The sequence below is a fragment of the Sparus aurata genome, chromosome 22 (genome assembly GCF_900880675.1).
Source record: "Sparus aurata chromosome 22, fSpaAur1.1, whole genome shotgun sequence".
In the NCBI taxonomy this organism is placed as follows: domain Eukaryota; kingdom Metazoa; phylum Chordata; class Actinopteri; order Spariformes; family Sparidae; genus Sparus; species Sparus aurata.
In genome coordinates this window covers 25,392,111-25,413,086 of record NC_044208.1, presented here as the reverse complement: position 1 = coordinate 25,413,086, position 20,976 = coordinate 25,392,111, and the positions used below count along the sequence as shown (strand labels likewise).

At 42.4% G+C, this 20,976-nt stretch overlaps 1 protein-coding gene across 3 annotated transcripts in view; it reads left to right on the top strand.

The window, feature by feature from the left end:
- The first annotated feature begins 2,584 nt into the window (after positions 1–2,584).
- Positions 2,585–20,976, top strand: part of plcb4b (phospholipase C, beta 4b) — a 66,724-nt gene continuing 48,332 nt past the window's right edge. The window contains exons 1-3 of one of the 3 annotated variants that reach the window (XM_030404612.1): positions 2,586–3,094; positions 6,679–6,724; positions 18,944–19,010. The gene's annotated coding sequence lies outside the window, so the exon portion shown is untranslated. Of the gene's footprint in view, positions 3,095–6,678; positions 6,725–18,943; positions 19,011–20,976 lie in introns of all 3 variants that reach the window. The other 2 variants (XM_030404615.1, XM_030404614.1) reach the window with 2 other exon arrangements.

Genomic DNA, 20,976 nt, shown 5'->3' with positions numbered 1-20,976 from the left:
ACTTTGTCCGAGTGAGAATATACAGTATGTGCGTGTATCTGTCGGTGGGTGTGTTTGTATCACACCTCCTGTTGCCTTAAAGTCAAATTAATCCCTTTAATTAGGCGCCGGACTGTGTGAACGTGGTGCACAGAATGTCTGCGGCGACTTTTTTTTTTTTTTTCCTTTGAGCGTGACCAGTGATAACACATTTTTAATCTTCAGCACATTTTCCCAAACAAAGCCCGCTGCCTCATTGTGTGAGTGCTGGTGGCGTGTGTGTGTGTGTGTGTGTTGTTTTCTGTGTAAAAGTGTGTGTGTGTGTCCTTGCAGCTTGTGTCCATGTGCTTCAGAGTGTGATTTTTTAAAGCTGTGAGGTGCTGCTGCTGCTGCTGCTGCTGGTGGTGTGTGTATGTGGGACAGCGTGTATGCGTGTGTGTGTGTGTGTGTGTGTGTGTGTGTGTGTTTTCCAGACTACATAAACACTGTGTCCTTCTCAGTCTCAGCTCCTCAGCAGAATCCCAACAGGCAACAGGAGATAAGACAAGCCCGGTCGCCCATAACAACCACCGTGACCATTCAGAGGCCTCCATGCATACCGGCAACTCGGAAGTGAGCTAATTAACCTCGAGTTCAGGACGGAAGGAGGGCGGCTTTTTAATAAGATTCTCTGGGTTATATAAACAGTGACGCCCTTCCAAACTCCCAGGAATATTATCACCCTGCGCCTGTCCATCTGCTGCGGGTATGGGGATGGGGAGGAGGTGTCCTGTAACTGGGCTTTAATGAGGCACACCAGGACGGCAGCAGAGGAGAGGACCACAGGGTGCTGCTCGGAAAAGGTACAGTAAGCACACACATGCACATGCACAGATGGACACATGGAGACACATGAACAGACATGCTGGAGCGCGAGTAGAAAGAGTCTTCACTGACTACATCCAGTCCTCGGCCTTTAATCTAATCCTAGCCCTCTCCACTTGGGCCTTAAATATATAATGTAAATCTCATCTGGTCTTAATCCTAAACCCAAGACATAACTTTAAAGTAATGCCAACGTTTAACCTCAGCACCTTGATCTACTCTCAATCCAAGTCTGATTGTAATTCTAACATCATTCGTAAGACCGTGACCTAAAACCTTAAAATGTCCTCTCCAGAGGGATGAGGAAGAGGTCCACATCTGTTTTGGACTATTTCTGTCTCTGTTCTCTACTGTTACAGCAGGTTTGGTCTACCTTGTATTCTGTGGCAGGAAAGGGGAAGCAGAAATCTCATAATGCTCTAATTCACATTTAAAGGGTCATTCCACTGTTGTTTTCACATCAGTTTAGCCGTCATTGGAGGTACAACTCACTGTGTGAAAACAGCTGTATCATTTCTTGAACGGCTCCAGAGGAACTGTCCTTAATCTGAGCAAATAGCCTTGATGATGTCATGAGGGGTTACTTTGCCCCGATGATGTCATCAGGGTTATTTTAAGTTGGTGTCAGAGACTGAAAATTGTGTTTCAAACTACAGACAGTGAGTTTGAAAAACGCTGGCTTTGACGTGGCAGTGAGGCTGTGTTAAATCACTAATGAGTTGCATTATGGGAATTGTAGGAGCCTCTGTTTTCAATATAAGAAACTTAGTATCACTAAGATTTTGCCAAGTCTGCCGCATGTACTTTTACTATTTTTTAAAATATAGTTTTTTGTCCCCTAACTTTATAGACAAGCAGTACTAAACTGTTGGAACAGCCCTTTAAAGGGTAACTCCACCCATTTCATTTTTTTATTTTGTGTTTTGTGGAGTACTCACTGAATACGTGGTAGTAAAAAGGCTTTTGTTGCTCCAGAGGAAGCTGCATGTAATTGAAGTTGTAATGCTAAGTTGCATTGTGGGTAATGTAGGCGCCAGGTTTTCAATTAAAGAGGCGATATCTCTGGATCTTCTGTAATGATTTTAATAATTTCTTTTCAAATTGTCCATATTAAATCAAACAACGTTACAGGTGTGCAATGATAGACCAGAGGACTGCATTTCAAACCTCGGCGCCTGCATTACCCACAAGGCAACTTAGCGACTGAGTGACATCACTGAGTAGTTTATCAGATATCACGCAGCTTCCTCTGGAGACAAAAAACGCTTTATACTGCTTATTTATACAGTTCTTTCCAAGACCTAACACAGGAGTTATCCTTTAGTAGGGCCGCTTTTCATTCCACTACAGCTCCCCAAAGACCAGTCATCCCATTTTACAGGCACTTATATTTAATGTGTCCATCCTGGCAGAGAAAACACACACACACACACACACACACACACACACACAAAATGAACTTAATCCATTATAACTGACTTCATTTGAATTCATCGTCACATAATTCAGTTTATGAATTAAAAACTGACTTATACATATATATAAAAAAAAAAGAGAAAGTCCTCTTTAATATGACTAATATCACATGGAGTGAGGAGATTGAAAGAAATGACACAGAGAGTGTTGAACTCACTGCTGAGGTGTGAGTCACACACACACACACACACACACACGCACGCGCGCCGTAGCCTCTGAATGAAAAACAGCAGTGGCCTCACAAAGGGAGGAGGGGGCGGCGGTGTTTGTCTGTACCAACGCATGGAGGCTACAGTAGTCAGCTGTTGAGAGGAGCAGGGAGGAGCTGGATGTGGATCTGCTGGATGACTCACTCCGTCACACACACTCATTCACTCGCCGGGCGCACACTCTCCTTGGCGCACGCGCGCCGACGCACACTCTCGGGCACGCGCAGGCACGTTTGCGAGGGAGAGGAGGGGAGGGGAGGGGGCGCGCGCTGGCTGTGCCGAGGAGGAGAGGGGTTCCTCGTCGAAGGCGCATCAGGGCCGTTCATTCTCCACTGGAGGGCGAGTGGTACAAGAGCACCGGGACGCTCAGTGACACGGAGCAGACAGTCGGAGGGAGAAGGGATAGAGAAGCAGCAGCAGCGGCGGCGGCGGCGGCTGGAAGACACAGACGGACAGAGACAGAGAGACAGAGAGAGAAAACCTCCGACCCCGGACCCTGCAGAGCATCTTTTCTTTCCGCCGTTGGATTAAAAACCCGCCCCGACCTGCTCCAGCACCGAGATCACGTAAGAAAACAAAAAACACATTCTAACGTCTCTCATAGCCGCTAACGGTCACTACCAGGAGTTAACCGTTAACGGCTGCTCCGCTCAACGCATGCTACCCTGTGTTGCATTCACTGGCTGCTGTTCTGAGACAGGACCCTCCATTTAAAAAAAAAAAAAAAAAAAACTCCCATCACGCTAGCTCTCAGACGCTCACTGTTTAAATCCTCTCGCTGCTCGCATCCACTCGGACATCATCACACATCCTCCTCCGTGTCTCTGCCCGCACTCTGTCCCCTCTGTCACACACAGCTGGAGACACTATAGCCTCTGCTAGCTAGCTAACCAGTCGCATTAAATACGGACCCTTTATTAAAAAAATAAAACAATTTAATATCGTGTTTATCGTCGCTTTGCTCGCCGCGGTGGCTTCTCTCCCAGGTATATATATGTGGATACAGGAGAGAGCAGCCGCGGTTTGAAAACTTGATGAAATGCGGGGGTTATTGGTGTTTCCAACGGCTGGGAGGCTAGCCAGCGGAGCTAGCTGTAGCGGGACAGATAAGAAGGCAGCCGGCCGATGACAGGCACACTGCACAACTGCACAGTGGCCATAAAAGTCAGCAGACAAACATAGCATGGCTTCTTCCACTTCCCATGTTTAAACAGATATGTGTTTCCCTGCACGGTCATATTTACATCCCATTGTCCAGCCACTATAATGTTAATATAATCTTTAAATTAATCTGTTGAACTGGTGCATTCAAAGACTGCTGCTGCTGCTGCTGCTAGTCTGGATGAGGGGAGCTGCAGCTGCCATGCATGCATCCATCCCAGGCAGCAAGGTGTCCTCTCTCTGTCAGGACGGCCAGAAAGTACCAGGTTCTGTTCAGAAAACGACTTCTTTGGGTCTGTCTTCAATGTCATATCAGCGTTTAACCAATGAGAAGCAAGATTTTATAGCTAAATCAGATTCTTGTGTTGAATTTATCAGTTTTTATGTAAATATTTGGTCGGTTATCGGTGCTTACAGTCCACTTGGATTAGGTGAATGTGTGGAAAAGATTGTGAACATTAGATTTCAGTGTTGATACCTTGACATTGTCTCTAGGTTATATCAATGTCAGTGTGCTTGTCTGGAACTTCCCGTAATTTCTATGAAGGGGAAGGTGGATCTAAAGTGTCTCGATGCCAGTACAATGACAGCATCGCTGGATTTGACATAGAGTCAGACAGCCGGTTTCCTATTTTCCAAACCTGTTTTATCACACACACCCAGAAGGTAGAGAGTGTTATTTGTTCAGGAATAACCTGTGGGTAAGTCCGTAAGGCTTATTTGCAGTGCAAACAGCCCGTAATGTTTTATCTTTTTCAAGGTTTGTCTTGTCTCGACAGCCTTTAAAAATTAATTGATGAGCAGGTGTAGATGGCTTCTTAACAAACTTGTTGCATCAGTTATTCCACCTGTTCACACCGACTTGCGGCATCCACTTCTTGCAGAAGGACCCTCCTCTTGTAAAAATGCGGCACAGGTGTATTACAGTTTATTCGAAGTGTTTTTTGTCCGCTGTATCTCCTCTCAGCAGGGCTTTTTCGGTCAGGGACGACAAAGTGTGCCGGTGCCTATTATTGTGAAATTGCAAAAGGTTCTCCCCTGCCTTTCTGTCTAAAGTGTGTCCTCTGCTGCCCGGGAAAGATAACTATTATGTAAAGAAAAACAAATTCTGCTGTGGCGTATTGACACTGCCGCCTGAACGTTTCAGTGGTGATTACAGAGGCAAACATTACCCTCCCTCACAGAATAACAATCCCGGACCGTGGAGCATTTTGATGAATAGAGGTGCACTAAGAAGCTTAAAGGCTAACTCAGGGTGTGCAGGTGTTTTATTCTTTTCTCTTTTTTTTTTTGGACAACATGACATTCTGAGTGTTACATCTTTGGTGCACTCAGTGGTCATTGCCTTTGATAGGAATATTTGGTTCTCTGTGTGTATTTTTTAATAGCATGGCTGCATCACTTTAAAGGTGATCCAGATGCTTACCAATGCAATGTCATGATTATAATCCTCTAGTATTGGTTTTAATGATTGGACAGATGACTGCAATTTTTGCTTCAGATATGAACCTAAAACAACCATTCTTAGATTCCAAATGCAATTTAATTTGAGTCTCGCTGATATATTATAAAATTCTCTGTATAATTTGAAGACAGTCTGGCTAATTTTGATCCTCATTTAGCGCTAAGAAATTACATATTGTCCTTAATCTTGCCAGTTTCACCAAACCGGCACTTCCAGGTACACAGCGGCCCTGGTTGCGGTTTAGCTCTAAACTGTGTGAGATCATCCGAGCGTGTCCAGCCTGAAAAGTACAGCATGTGTGTGTGCTCTTTGCAGTGCAGGCAGCGGGGTTGCGATTTAATTTACTGTTCAGAATTGGGTGTTCTGAAGCTACATTGCAGTATTTTTTCAATATCTTTGTGCATTTATCCAGTCAGGATAACAATATCTTTTCTTTGAGTCACAGAGAGGCTCGCAACGGAGCTGGCTCTCAACACTCTTATGAAAAGAAAGCATATTTTGGAGAAGCAGGAAAGTAAAACAACGTCTCAAAGTCCTTCCACACCAGAGCGTAGGATTTATTACAGTTTCAAGCAGTTTTACAGAAGTGACTGCAGTGCAGCCATAGATTAGGTTGATGAGGCTGTGAACTGTGCCTGACGCACACATCGCCCACTGTTATCTTTTGGGACGCTTGTATTTCTATGGCAAGCTAGAATGTAGCTGTAGGGTTTGGTCCAAGTCAATGAAGTGAGAAAATCTCTTTTTCTCTGTTTGTGTGTTTTCACAGCGGCGCGCTTGCCAGCATCATATTGAATTGCTCAAAGGTTAGAGGTTTTTACTCTGGTGGGACTTAAGTTGGAATCAATCCCTGTGCCTGCCAGTTTACTGTACATCACGGCTGCTTGTTTTTCTTTGTCGAAAAAGGCTGGCAATCTACCTCACTCGTTTCCTCTCGCTATTTATTTTGTGCTGCTTCTTCTTATAATTACGTGGGTCTGGTCTTGATTAGCTTGGCTGTCTCCTGCTCCATCCCTGTGATTTGATAGGGCTATCAGTTTTTTATCGCAGCTCAGTTTTCGTCTCACAGCAGCGGTTGACAGAGCTGTCAGTCAACCCTCCTGGATGTTTTAAGGCCCTCACAAAGAGACCTATGTAAGTATTGTAGTGCAGACAGACAAACAGACGGATTGATATGCCGACAGACAAGAAGCCTGGCACTCCAACTGACAGGCCTTGTGTTGTGGTAGTGTGTTGAAAGCATGTTGGATCACAGCCCCAGCATGTCTGCCTTTTATTGTTCAAGTCTGACAAGCTAAGGCTGTTGTGAAGCCGTTTGTCGATATTGTGATTTGCTTGATGTTATCCTTGGCAGGGGAGTAGCGGGATGTGGTATGTGCTTACCTCTCAGTGCGGTTCGTCTCAGCTGCCCTTCCTACTTTATAGCCGGGTTTTCGACCTCAGCCAAATAAGTCCAGATTCAGGCCTCTGTGATTTATTAAATTTTCTCCTCTTCTTACCGTATGTCCTTTTTTGTCTCTGCAGGCCAAGACATGAGCTTCTCCCGCTGAACGTTATTGATGCTGAACTGGTGAGTTTTGGCCAGTGGTCACTGCTGCAATGCACAATTCTTGTCATTTATGTTTCAGTCCCAGCTAGGTTTTGTCTAACAACAGCCCTGCCGGCTAATACCATCTGGTAGCAATTGATGAAAGGGCTCTGTTCCCAGAATTTAGTACAACCTCTTCAATATTAGTTTCTCCTTTCCAGAGCAACCAGTTCATAATTGCATATTAATAGCTTAGTGTGCATTAAGTCAATTGAATTATGTGTTTGCATAATGTACAGTGTATGAAACATATGGCCTCGTCCTGCCTGTAGGCCTACCTGACAAGTTATATAATCTGTCGTTGGTTAATCTAACATGCTTCTGATTGTATTAAAAACAACAAGCACCATGAGCCTGCAATATTTAGCGCAGATATCCATCTGGCTATTATTTAGAGTTTTTGCTCCTCCGTTGTTGAGATCTCATTAGAGAATACAGATGCTTTTTCCTTCAGAGTGTTCAACATCGCAAACAAGTTGCATCAAGAGCTGGAAACGACTGACATTTTATTGTATTTGTACTGAATGATGGAAGCGAGAAGCCTAATTCCTTACCGTATCTTTCATACGTGACTGATGTGCAGCGCTCGCTGATCCACAGTCAGACATCACTCATTGATAAGCAGGTTGCGTGGCTGCTGCTGCTGCTGCTGCTGCTGTTGCTGCTACTGTGTGCTCCCTCATGCCAAGCTACAAACTGTAATGGGGGGTGAGAGGTGATTGCTCTCCATAATATGTTCTGTATTAATGATTTAATCTGTATTAATAATGTGGTGCGTAGCATGACGGCCGTCTGGCTGGGCTGTAATTCATTTTCAGAGGATTTAAGTTTTATTTTTATAGATGAGAGAGGTATACATTTTCATCATCCCTAAATGATATTGCTTCATTTTGAGATGACAAATGTAGATGAATAGGACATTACCAGTAAAATACTGTTGGGATCGAGCCATTGTTTTTTCAGAACACAGAAGATGATGACATTTGTTTTTGAAAGGGTAACACAAAGCTGTTTAATAAGTTGAATCCTACAAGTGGCCAACTTGACATTTTTACAATTGAAAGAATGGTGATGCATTTATTTTTTATGAAAGGAAAAGCATTTATACTCTGGCAAAAATGAGGTATATAAAGAGACTTTAATGGAAGATGCTGTTTGCACCCCATGTGTCTGTAGCCAACAATGCTATCTTCACCTGAGCAGGGGAGCCTTGTGGCCATTGAAATGTGGTTTCAAAAACTAAAATGCTCTTCTTAGCTGCAGCAGTCATGCATCAGCATTATCTGCACCAGCAGCGGAGTCAGCTTACCTATATCAACTCCTGTTGCAAATGTTAGCATGGATCCAGCTCACTGAAGCGTTGTCCTACCCTCAGCTGCATTTTCAGCCCTTGACATTCATTGAAAATATGGATGTGACAGACAGTCACTCGAGGCTGCATCCGGGCAGAGGAGGTGTTGCTTTAAAAGAGCTGCATCTTTAAATGTAATCATGAAGTGGGAAGAAAAATGGCCCCTCAAATCAAAAGACCAAAACAGCTTCATCTAAATGTGCTGAAACAGCTTGGTTTGTAGCTTTATTACACATTTAAATGTCTAAATGTTCTTCAGCTGCACTACCTAAGCTTGGTTTGTGTAGTAGAAGAACATAATCTTTATAGCATCAGGTATAACTAACAGAGTCACTCATGTTGAGCGCTCACCAAGCAAACCTTTTAAGATACTACATGAAACACGTTATCATCACGGATCATCCACGGGCCTGTGACACTGCAAAAGGGCTCAGCGAATTGTAGCATAGCCCTCTGGTCTGCTCCCTGCGTTGATAAACTCCACTCCATCATTCCCAGCTTCAAATGCAACACTACCAATCAAAAACCCAGCCCCAACTCTCACTGGTCCAGATGTTGTAGATTGATATGCAAGCACAGTGTCTGCTGCTTAAAGAAAGAGAGAGATCAATGATGAGAGCGCGTGTCTTCACTACAAGGGTAAGTGTGGCTGGAGGGTGTATATAATGACAGGGGTATTCTCTGCAGACTCTGAGCCAGCAGAAGAGAGGGAGGGAGCAGCTTCCTCTCACACCAACTGATGGGAGCTGCCGTCATCAAGTCAATATTTACTCTTCCTTAACAAAAAATTGGCAGGGTTAGCTTAGCTGATTCAGTAGCAGGCAGCGGGAGCATCCTGGTTTGTGTGAAAGAGGCTTCAAAGAGTAAAAACAACACTTCAGTGATAATAATTGTAGCTCGGCTACACCCGTACCTCTAAAAATACATTGGAACCAACTAGGAGAGCTATTACCCAGCCCCACTCTCTTTGTTTCTTCCCTCCTTCCACCCCCCGCCTCTCCTTTTAAATGCACACGAACTGGCGGTGTGCACATTCACTTTACCCATGGCTCAATCCACTATGGGGATACATGTGAACGCAATTTGCACTTCCAATTAAACTGTCGACCTTCGCTCCAGAATGCAAAACTTGATTTTGCACCATCCTCTCCTGGATAGCTATTATTACCCAGCCAGCCCAATAATAGAGAGAATAGGGCTTTACAATACACTGACGAGGATCATTGAAGTCAGCAAAAATAATTAGTACTTTCATCACGCTGTCAATATAAGCGGGTGGGAATTAAGAAACCTTTAGGAACATGTATCTATCAGTTGATTGTAATCTGTTGGTTCATGTACTGATTTATCTGTTTGACTAACAGAGACCAATCCTCTGAGGTTTGGTATCACTGGTGATCAAGATTTGGTCTGGTCTCTTTAGAAAAACTCATCCTTTGATGACCAGGTTGGGTTAAAGGCTTCGTTTGGCAGTCTGTGTGTGTTTCAGAGGGGGACTTATTCACATTAAGATACAGAGAGCAGTTTAAGAGAATAAGTAGAGATGCTTAAAAACATAGCAGAATACATTTGGCTAGGGTTAGCCTAAAGCCTGCCGCCACATGACTCGCTCACCAGATCAGATGACTAGATAAACAGCAGGAATGTTGCTTCTTCCTCTTTCTTTTTTACAGCGCTGCTCTTGTCTGGCTGGGGGAAAAAAGAGAGAACTGTGTGTGTGTCTGTGTGTGTGTGTGCGCTCGCCAGCCCAGAAGTGCATCTTTAATAAGCCCACTACTGTACGGGATGACAAGTCCAAGCAATTATGTAACATTTAGCAGCTGAGCTTATCACTTATCCTGCTCAGCTAAGTTGAAATGCAGAACATAGAGCACGGCACAATTGTCTCTTTTTTTTATTATTGACCTGCATAATCTAATGGCTGCAAGGGAATGTCTGGTTTTATGCAGATATCCCCGAGTGGAACAGCATGTAGTATTTAAATACTTAATATTGGCCTATTTATGTCTTTATTTGTTTTATGTATTGAAAGTCAAAGGAAACGTTTAATGGTATTTTTGCGGTGTGTTTTTATGAGTTTGCAGCTCATACAATAAAAACAATAAACTTCCTGAACTCGAGGACCGAAGGAAACAAACAATTTTTAGGCTGAGTGTAAACACACAAATATCACAGACAAACAGTTCCCTCACATGGATATCCGACCAGTGCCAGATATTTGTCAAAGGGCGTCTGCAATTTTTCATCAAGCACTTCTCGCATGTCATTTAAACAAACTTCAGGGCTTAGCACATGAATCCATTAGATGGCTATCATAACAAACCGTAGAAGTAATGTAAAGTTTAGAAAAGTGTCACAATCAAAGCATATCATAAGAGGAGTGTTGTAAATCTTACTTTAGCAACTGACATCTTGTTTCCCTAAACGACACAATTATACCACACGAGGAAGAAAAGGAATACATCACATATTATATACAATATACAGTGTTTCTAAACTGCACTTACTAAGCCCAGAAGCTTCATCACACTTTGTCTCAATGCCCCTTTAGTCGTCTCATAGAAAGCAGTGAAGTTATCTTACTTGTCTTAAAATCTGCTCAGTCATTTTGTTTATACAGCCCCCACTGAAGGAGATCAGTTATACAAGCTGCCAGATTTGAATCAGCAGTGGATGGTAAGAACATTTTTATGACTGGATTTGTTGTAGTGCAACACAACGAAAGATATTGTTGTAGTTATTTAAAAAAAATAGGTCTAGAAATTCTGAAATCCTTTCAGACATGCACATCACCTCACCTCATGACGACAGTCTTGCAAAGTCGAGCCTCGGATCAGAGCTTCATTTATAAAACTGTTTGTAGGACTCACCTCAAAACATTGTATACGGAAACACAGAAAGTGCACAAAAATATTCTGATCATGACACTGATTATGCGCACGCATATCCTACACCTGTTTCTGTTTTTAAATCACAGTTGACAAGAAATGTGCTATACCTTACAACCTTCATGTAATGTCCACAGATGCCTATAAATAGTTAAACACCCCGTATTATCATTCATTCGTTCTGAGTGAATTAAGATGATCATAGCATGCAGAGAAAAAGACAAAAGATATTTCACACATTATCAAAGCTTTGTGGTTGAGACAAGAAAAAAGATGCTTGATGGACACAATGTGGACATTGCAAATGCAATAAAGGCGTTGAGTCACAGCATGTGGCCAATGCAGTCAGGGCTGCTAGCTCTGATATTAAAGTGGTTTGTTCTAAATCTGGATGCATAACCTCACACATAATGTTTGTTCCAAGCTACTGGGAAATGAGGACAAGCAGCCCCCCCACCCCTTGTTGAAAAACTGGCAGGAATTAGCAGGGAATCCCTCCTGAGAGGAGCCGTGGTGGAGGAGGACACAGATGTGCAAGATGTGCACCGGATGACCCAAGCAGCCTATGTAATGAGTATTCCCTTGCTGAGAGTGAATCATACACATTCAAGTTATGTTTAAATATTTATTTACACTAACAAATGGGATATTTTCTAAAATTTGTAGTTGCTCTGTGTCGGGCAGCGGACAAATTCATTACGGTTTCTTTGATTTCTACAATAGACAATAAAAGCACATTTTTTACCAGTTCAATGCTTTTAATGTTAAAGCAATAATATTCTGTTTGCATAAGAAGTAAGGCACAGCAGTGGTTTGGTGATAGAAGAGTGACAGTCTGTGAACAGTGAGGCTTATATCGATGACATAGATTACATACATGCCTCGTTTCCTGTGAAAGCCCTTGTGCATAGGTCGGCAGTTTGAATCGAGCACAGGAAATTGTGCAATTGTGTTCACAACAATTAAAACCACCATGCTGCATAGGGAGGTATTTGCAAAATGCAGTTGAATAGCTATCACTGATAAAAATGACGAATCACGAATTGTTTCAATCCAAGAGAGTCACGAACTAACGGAGAGAACAGAGAAGGGTTCGCTTTTCTTATATCATTAGTCCATCTCACTGCTGTTCTCTCACACACACTCCCTCTCATATACCAGATGTTTGCAGATGCTTCATCTATACAGTGCTCCGTGTCATTCAGGCGCAAATTATGCTGTATAATAGCTCTCAGTATTAGCTGAGGTTGAATGGTTTCCTATCATTGGTCATAAAGAACGTGTCCCTGTGAGTGGCCCGGCACCCTGGACTCCATCGCTGCTAATGTAATCCACTAATTAGCTGGTCGAAGGGGAGAAGTGCTCTCCCACCCAGTGTGTGTGATGTGTGTGTGTGCACGGAGAGACCCAGACCTAATTTTGTCCTTGTTAAAGACCGCCGTCCATCATTCTCCAAGGGAAAAGGAGTGTTGCTCGCTCTGTGCTCTCTATGAGTCACTAAGTAGAAAAACTCTCCCTCTCACCTTTTCTCTTTGCCTGGATTTCTACTCTCTCTGGCTGCCTCTCTCCCTTTGGCCCTCAGGGAACTGGCTCCTGACAGCATCACAGAGAACAGGAAAAATTGAAACGTCAAAGTGTATGTGAGATGTTTTGGTGCGTGTGCATCGCTCCCTTTGTCTTACCGCCTTCCTCTCCTCCACCATCGTTCCCTGCTTCTCTCAGGACGCCTCTCCTTTTGTCTTTACCTCCCATTTCAATTTCCACCAACGTTCTAATGAAATTGTGGTTTTCAAGTCGTTCTAGCCATTGCTGGTCTTCTGGATTGCACATAATGTAGATATTTGGTAGATATTTAAAAGCATATTCATATCATTTTGCACAAAGCACATTTCCCATGGTAAGAATCAGACAGTTAATATTATTACCATCATGAAATACAATAACAAAACCCCCCAGTTGGAATAATGTTCCAGTGATTTTTGGCAGAAACTAAAATGCTAAATGTTTCATAATTTTAAGACCTTCTCTAAATGTGAGAGTTCACTTCAGATAATAGGACCAGCTGCAGATTATGCAATATGTGTCCAAAAGTAGTGGCCCGCAGTATATTTATTTGTTTATTTCAGCCAAACAAACAACACATTTCATGGAAACCAAGCTGATAACCCGGGCCACGAAGAAGCAAATTTCAGGACGGATAAAGACTCATGCAATACTGTGACAGGCTGTTTTAAAGTCTTATGTAGAAGTTTTACCATTTAAAAAACATTTTGGGGTAATCGTCTTTATCACTTGCAGAAAGTCTGAAGATGGGATTGATACCATTAGGAATTCACATATGTAAATAAGTCTCAGCTGGCAACATTACCGTGATGACATGATGAAAATAAATGATGAGGGCTTAATGATATGCAAAACATACAAATCAGAGCTTCTTTACACACAGTGCTTAATTTATAATTGAATGTCCTAGTGGGACAAAGTATCTGAACAGCACGGATCTACACTGACTTTCACATTGGTTGCACTGGTGCACCTTATTTTTCATTTAGGTGCACCAGCACATATAAAAATATATGAATATATCGCTTCACTTCCTCTTGTGGTACCATTATCATTGGCAACAGATATGCAGACTTTTAAAAATTGATTTACACAGACTGAAAAGTTTAAAAGGAGGCATAGTTGTATCCTTCTGTTAAACTATTAAACTCCAGAACTGTTCTGCTTTCTGGCGGATTAGCCTTTTGCCAGTTAATAGTTATTTTTACATTGCAGCGATGGCACATATAGACGTGTACAAGTTGCAGTTGGTGCCTATGATAAAGAGGCACGAAGCCAAAACTCTGTGAAACTGGCACCACAATGTAGGGAATAAATACATCAGTGAAATAGAAGTTGTGATGTATCGTTAGATGATTGTCTTACACTGTATCGTTTATGGCAGGATTGCTGTATTGGGATACTATCATTTGAATCGAATTGTATCAGTTTGATTACCACCCCTGTTGGATATTGTACTTGGCCATATTGCGATTTTGGTTGTTGGTAAGCTTAAAAGATGGTAGTAGGCAGATTTTGTTCTTCGTACAGAGCCAGACTAGTTGTTTCTCCGTTTCCACTCTTTATGTCAAGTTACGGTAACTGGCAGCTGGTGGTAGCTTGATTTTTACAGAACAGACACAAGAGGGGTCTCAATATTCTTATCTAACTCAAAGTCAACCTACAGTGATGATGATTTACTTAGTTGTACTATACTAATGCAATATCCAATTTTGTTGAGACAGTTCAATCAATCTTTAGTGTTTCTTTAAAATGGAGATGCAGTGTTTTAGTGAACCTCCCTATTTTTAGGTCTCACTTCTTCATTACTTTCCAGTCTGGTGACCCCACAATACTTTACTTTAACTCTCTCAGAAACCCCAGCCGCCCTATGGGACACAGCTGCTTGATAAACAGGGGGCGGGTTTTTCTCAGAGTGCTCTTCCGTCAAGAGGGTTGGTGTTGTTTGATGTCCCCCTCACGGGCGACTCTCGAAAGAGCCATATAGAAAAGGAAAGACAGCTGACACCAGGGACGACATGAGAGTTATCCTCTCAATACCCTGACAGGTGCTGTCCATGGCAGCTAAGTAGCCAACAGTGAGTCCCACAGAGAGCTGCGTGCCAGGCGATGGGCTGGGTCGATGCCCTGAGGCGGAGACATATGCTTTCAGCTCTTGATCCACCCGGTCATTCTCTTCACACCTAAACTAACTTAGAACAGACATTTTGGTGTCCGTCACTCTTCTAGTCACTAGTTATTTACTTTTATATGACTGTATTCTAGGCGTTACAAGTACAAGTCACTTTTGTTCTATAACCACAGTTTTCCTGTATGTGTCTGTAAAGGTGTGCGTTATTTATAGCTCAGGCTATTCCAGGTTACATGGATAATGTCACTTCCCCTGCCATATCCCATTTTGTGATACCTGTGGGAGTGTGTGTGTGTGTGTGTGTGTGTGTGTGTGTGTGTGTGTGTGGCTGGCTGTGTTAACAGTGCTGTCCTTTTAATCAGCACCCCTGTGTGGTTCCCCTGTAGAGCTGTCGCTGGTTGAGTGATGATGATGGTGGAGCTGCCACTGTTTACACGGTTTAAATCCTCTTGCAGGCAGGGGTGAGATTACCAGCCTCTTACCTGTTGCCCTAATCAAAGGAATTACTACCGCACCGCTGTATGTTACTCAGAATAGCACCTTCTAAAAATACGCACATTCTCTTGACACACACACACAAACACACACACACACACACACACACACACACACACAGGGTAGAAGGAGAGAGTCTATGTTGGATATTGTCTTCTCTATCACTGGATAATTCTGGTAGTAGTGGTGTTTGATGGGAGTTTCCGTGGTAGCCTTTTTGTGCTCAAGTAGAGTTCTTCTGTCTTTGTTGTTGAAATAGATGTATAGCACATAGTATGGCTCATCTCAAAAACCAATAGTGGTCTTATTTCGAAGCTACTACTTAATAATGGTTGCCAGGCGAAAGGCTATGGCCAAAACATTGTTGCTTTTAATAAAACTTTAGCCATGTCTAATAATCAGAGGAGTAGCCCAATCAGAATAGAAACACATCATGTAACTGCCTAAACCGGAATGAATTTTCAATCAGATCGAGAGGGGTGGTGTGTACCTTTCATAATCGGTTCATTAGGGAAATATCAGCGCCTAATCTGCTGATCTGAGTGCTTTGTCTGATCGTTTTTCTCTCTGATTGGAGAGCATCCACACAGGCGTGTTCAAATCACGTGTTCCCTCTTATTTTATGATCATAGCGGCTGCTTTCAGCTATTTTAAACACATCTATGCATGCAGTTATATTTAATCTGGTAGCTGTCATTATACACTTGCCATGGGAAACGGAGTGAAACTTTCAGCTTTGCCAAACTCTTTCTCTGTATGATTTTGATGTGTAGAAGTACACAGAACCTATATTAACATGAAATACCAACTGATCCTGTCAGAGTTTAAAATAATCAGATACACAGATTGTTTCTGCTGCGGGAGAATCACTGCAGATAACTTGATTCATATTTTGTCATTGAAGAGGCATTTCACCCACCTGCAACCCGCTATTAATCAGAATCATATTTTTTATGACCCATCCTCCCTGATCCATGAACTGAGTCCCCAGTACACACAGAGTGATTTGCAGCAGGGCTCCTCCTCCTCTTCAGTTAAATATCTGTGTATTTTCATGTATGCAAACAGTGTTGATGGGACAGATGATTGTGAAATAACAGGGCAGAAGGTCCAGCAGCTGAGGACCACATCTCTGTCCCTCAGCAAAGACAAGTGCCACTGTTTAATATGAAGGCTCTAGGACCTGGCACACTGAGCTCCTAAAGGGCGAACAACTATCTTGATAAACAATTAATAATTTCAGTCACTTTTCAGGAAAGAAAAGTCAAACACTTGCTGGTTCCAGCTCCTTAAATGTGAAGATTTGCTGCACTTCTTTGTGATTTATTTATGTAAATGAAGAGTCTTTGGGTTTTAGACTGTTGGTTGGACAAAAGAAGCAATTTGGAGACATCAATTTGGACACTTAGTAATGAAATTTTGATAATGAAAATAATCATTTGTCAGAGCGTGCTACTAGCCAGCTACTAGTATTTATATGTATGTACTTATAGTTTATTTTCTGATGAGTTTATTTTATACTCACAAACAGGATGTGTGCATCCGTCGTCTATCTGTATGTCTATCTTTCTGTTATCTATTTACGGTAGCTGTCCATCTGTCCCTCTGGATCCTGCTGCTGTTTTCTCACCAAAATGCTCACAGGAACATAAAAACTGCTCTCTGCATACATGACATGGTTTCCCTTTTTTGGTGCAGAGCGCACCCACTGATCCTCTCCCCTGGCTGAAGAGGCCTGTGAACAGCTTTCGGCCAGCGAGGCCACTTGACATGTAGAATATTTGATCCACATAAGCTGTCACTGTGGGAGAGGCTCATACACATGAGGAGAGAGAAAGAGAGATAGATGGATGAGGCCGATGACTCCCAAGACAGAGTGTAAGGGGCAGCGTCAATATTGAGTGGATCAATGGCAAATTACTCCTTGACGAAATATCGATCTCCTAAAGTCAGTTCCTGATTAGTAATTGATTTTTTTTTTTGTTTAATTCCCTAATTAGGTAAATCATTTTCTGTTATTATCATTAATATGAAGCTGCCCTTCATATTAATGATTCACAGTAGCTTCGAGGCACTGTTTGCTCATTTTACTCCACTGTCAAATGATTACACACTGCATCCATTTATCCCCCAAAGAGAGCCTGACAAGCATGCAGTGGACCAAACACTGTGTCACATAAGAATGGAAGTGGATGCTACTGTGTATGTTTTTAGCTTCTAGAAAATATAATGGCTTTTAATGAAACAGTATACAATCATTGTTGTTGTTGGATTATTAGCAGTGATACAATTGTGCTGACTACAATCTAAATAAGATGGTATTCTAACCAAGCTTAGACGGGTCAGATATAGAGCCCGATTGATAATTAAGAATGCCTTTGAGTTCAGTGAAGTGTTAGAATTTCATTTTAGTACTTAGCTGTTGTAATATATTCTTATGTTAAAGGTGATATGTCCTTGGTACTGCTTTGGTCCACATTTTGGAAAGAAGGAAAATGCACTGAAACCATTTTGGCCTCAGGAAATTGCTATTCGGTAAATGGGCAAAAAGCTGAATATCGACAGTCGTTTCCATGATAACATCTAGCATAGATGCTCAGAAACTGGATAGCTGTATTTGTTAAAAATGCCTTAAAAAATTGGCTAGTCAGCTGTTATCATGTCCAAAATGCTTTTGTAAACATCAGAAAACGCAAACCAGCTTTCAAGGGGCAAACAGCAACCGACTTAATTAGTGTTAGTGTTGATTTATTCGTTAAATTTCGAACGATAGTGATATATAACCAATAACATAAAGATTGCACTGATACATTATTAGTAATATATGTATATTGTGCATCCCTAAGACATGAAGAAAGTTAAATGTAGGACATTGAGCCAAAAAGATGTATTGTATGATGAGCCTCAAGAAACGGATCAACTGGGCCGGTCACAGGATATTTTTTCCTCATCTTATAAAATCAACATTGATAAACTTGGATAATCTATCTAAAGCTTGGATAGTCGTTGAATTCCATCCTGCAGAGAGATTGTATAAAGAAGCAATTACCACCCAAATTCCTGTTCTGCACTGGGTGAAGCGAGATGGAGCTGTGATGATGAGGTGAGGAGAGACACAAGCCATTTCCCTGCTAAGCACAGGAAATGTTGAGGAATTTATCTTGTCCTCGCTGAGGACATAAGGATAGGAGATGGCTTGCCAAGTGGAGGATTATCCTCCGTTCCATCTATAGTTCTGTCCCTGTTTCGCTCCGTCTCTCTGTCTGTCGCTTTGACCCAATCTGTAGTTTACATTTACATTTCAGGCTATTTAATAGATTGTCTTATCCTCTGTGTCATACCTACCACTCAATGGCTACAGCAGAGCAGATGCGGAGGTGGTGCCGTTTGTCTAATTTGCCAGCTCATTTTTCGCTGCTCTCTCTGACGGAGGCAGCCTTTCTTAAGGGAAGCAGTTTCCTATTAAAAGTTTATTAAGCAGACGCCAGAGGAATGATTGAAATTCTGCACAAGCCAGTTAGGATGAAGAGCCTGATTACACCCCAGTGTGTGTTGTGCGTGCGAGTGCTTGTGTAGGGACATGCTTGTTTGTGTGTCAGTGTCTCCCCTGAAGGCATCACGAGCATCTGTAATATTACTGTAAGTGTACAAGATGAGGCTGAATAATGGAGTCCTAAGATATCTGTATATTACACCTCTCTAATTTATTTTTTGTCTTTCTTGTTTGTTCCTCACCCCACCCTCTCCTCTTTTCTCCACTGATTTCTTTTTAGAGTGGTCCAGTGCTGTCCTCCAGTGTTTCCCCTCCCCTCAGTTTTCTGTCCCTCTGTCCGTCACCTGGTAAGTACACTCTGATTCAACTCCCACATATACAACGCAGAGGCTTCCAGTGATATTTAGTCCTTTATGTAACCATCGGCTTACTGCCTGGCCTGAACCGCAAATTGATGTCACTGTTAAGAAACAGAGCATAATTTCCTCTTTAGGTACATGTGAAGACATTCAGTGAAGTCAGCAGGGTTACCCTCTTTGTAAATATATGGTAGATTAAGGTCAAGTATTTTAACTGTTTCAATTGGTAAAAATAGAAACAACTGCATCTCAACCATAGGTAATATTTCATGTATTTGCTCTGACCCTACCTTAATAAATCTGGATGGGTATGGACAAAGGCGTCACTTTGTGTTAAAAAGTGGGACATAAGGGCTCTGATGAAAAATGTCCTTTAATTGGTACTTATAATATGTGATTTTAGGCAATGTCATGGAGGATTGTGTGAAGTCAGAGAAGATGAATTTGGGGAAAACTTGCATAATGGTACATCAAAGAGGCTACCCAGAGCAGACAATATGAAAACAACATCATGCATACTTTTAAAGGTTAGAAAAACAAATCCTTCTTAAGAGTTCATGAATCAAGTTCAGCCAGCCACTCTCTCATGAGATTCATGTATAACATTCTGATTTCACAGTCTGTGCCTCACATCTGTTATTTAATGAACAACTTGAAGGGCACTCAGTAGAGTGCACACCTCTGCCAATGCCTAACAGTCCCCTTTTGTAGTCACGCATGGATACCAGCCATCTAAATATGCCAGTTTTTTTTTTTTATCAAGATCCATGTATTACTCTCTGGGAAAATTTCACAAGACCCTATCTCCCAATGTGAAAGAAAGTGAAAAAAATTCTGGATCCCTGGCTTTATCTGGAGTCACACCAAAACTTAATGGGGTGTATCCTGGGCCGAGACAGTAGTTTTTTTGTAATCCTGCTGACAAATCACGGGTGAAATCCTCCTTTGCGGTGGTAATGACAGTTTGACTGCACATGTTGCATGCTGTTTCTTAGCACTGTCCCCGTCGCCCTTGTAGCATCCCCTCACCTGTTGCATGTCAATTCACTTCAGTTTAAAATGTTGAACAGACGAGCATTCGTGACTGGAAGTTATCTTCTGTATTCAAAGTGCAGAGAAGAGCTACATTTTTACATGTTAAGGTGAGCTAGCTCTAATGTGTAATTCCCAGTTATCTCTTATCGCCAATTACAGTGCTTGTTTACTAGAACCAAGGGACTTGGTGGATCTGTTTTTATGGCAGTGTGTGTGTACGTGTGTGCCCAGAGCTTTTAATGACGGGGGTAGATGCTCTCTGTTTAGATATGTGTATTCTCTGGTAAGGCCCGAGGGGGTGGTTGGGCTGGGTGAGCTAGTGTGTCCCTCAGCCTCTATAAATACACACCGGGATCCCATTCAGAGGCAGAAATGCGCCTGTTTGTGTGTGTGCGTGGTGTATGTGTGTGCGCGTCTTCGTGACGCCGCTGCAGTCAAACGAGCCAGAGGCTATTACTGCCCAGTAGGGTTGCTATGGAGACCAGTGGTGTCAGAGAGGAGCAACATCTGTGGGGTGTTTGTCAAGGCAGGTTTTCCTCTTTCTGTTTTTGTCTTCTCTCTTCTCCTCTGCCAGTGCAGTAGTCAAAAAATCACCGCCTGGGATAATACTGATGTTGACTGAAGTTCTAGAGCCTGATGAAAAATCTCCAGTCTCTCGGCATTAGTGCTTTCAAACATTGGTAAACATGGCACTTGAATGTGGAGCTGATTTAAAAGCTGGCGATGGTTGAGCTGCCTGTGCTCAATCATGCTCACAGTAGGCCCTCAGGCTGTGTCAGTCAGCAGGGGACTCGGGGACTCTTTTCACTGGGCTTACGCCAGTGGAAAGCACACATTCTGGGGAAGCATTTAACCCCTGCCCCCTTTCTGCTCCCTTTCTCCACAGCTCCCCTCTCTATATGGACATGTTCTATTTCTA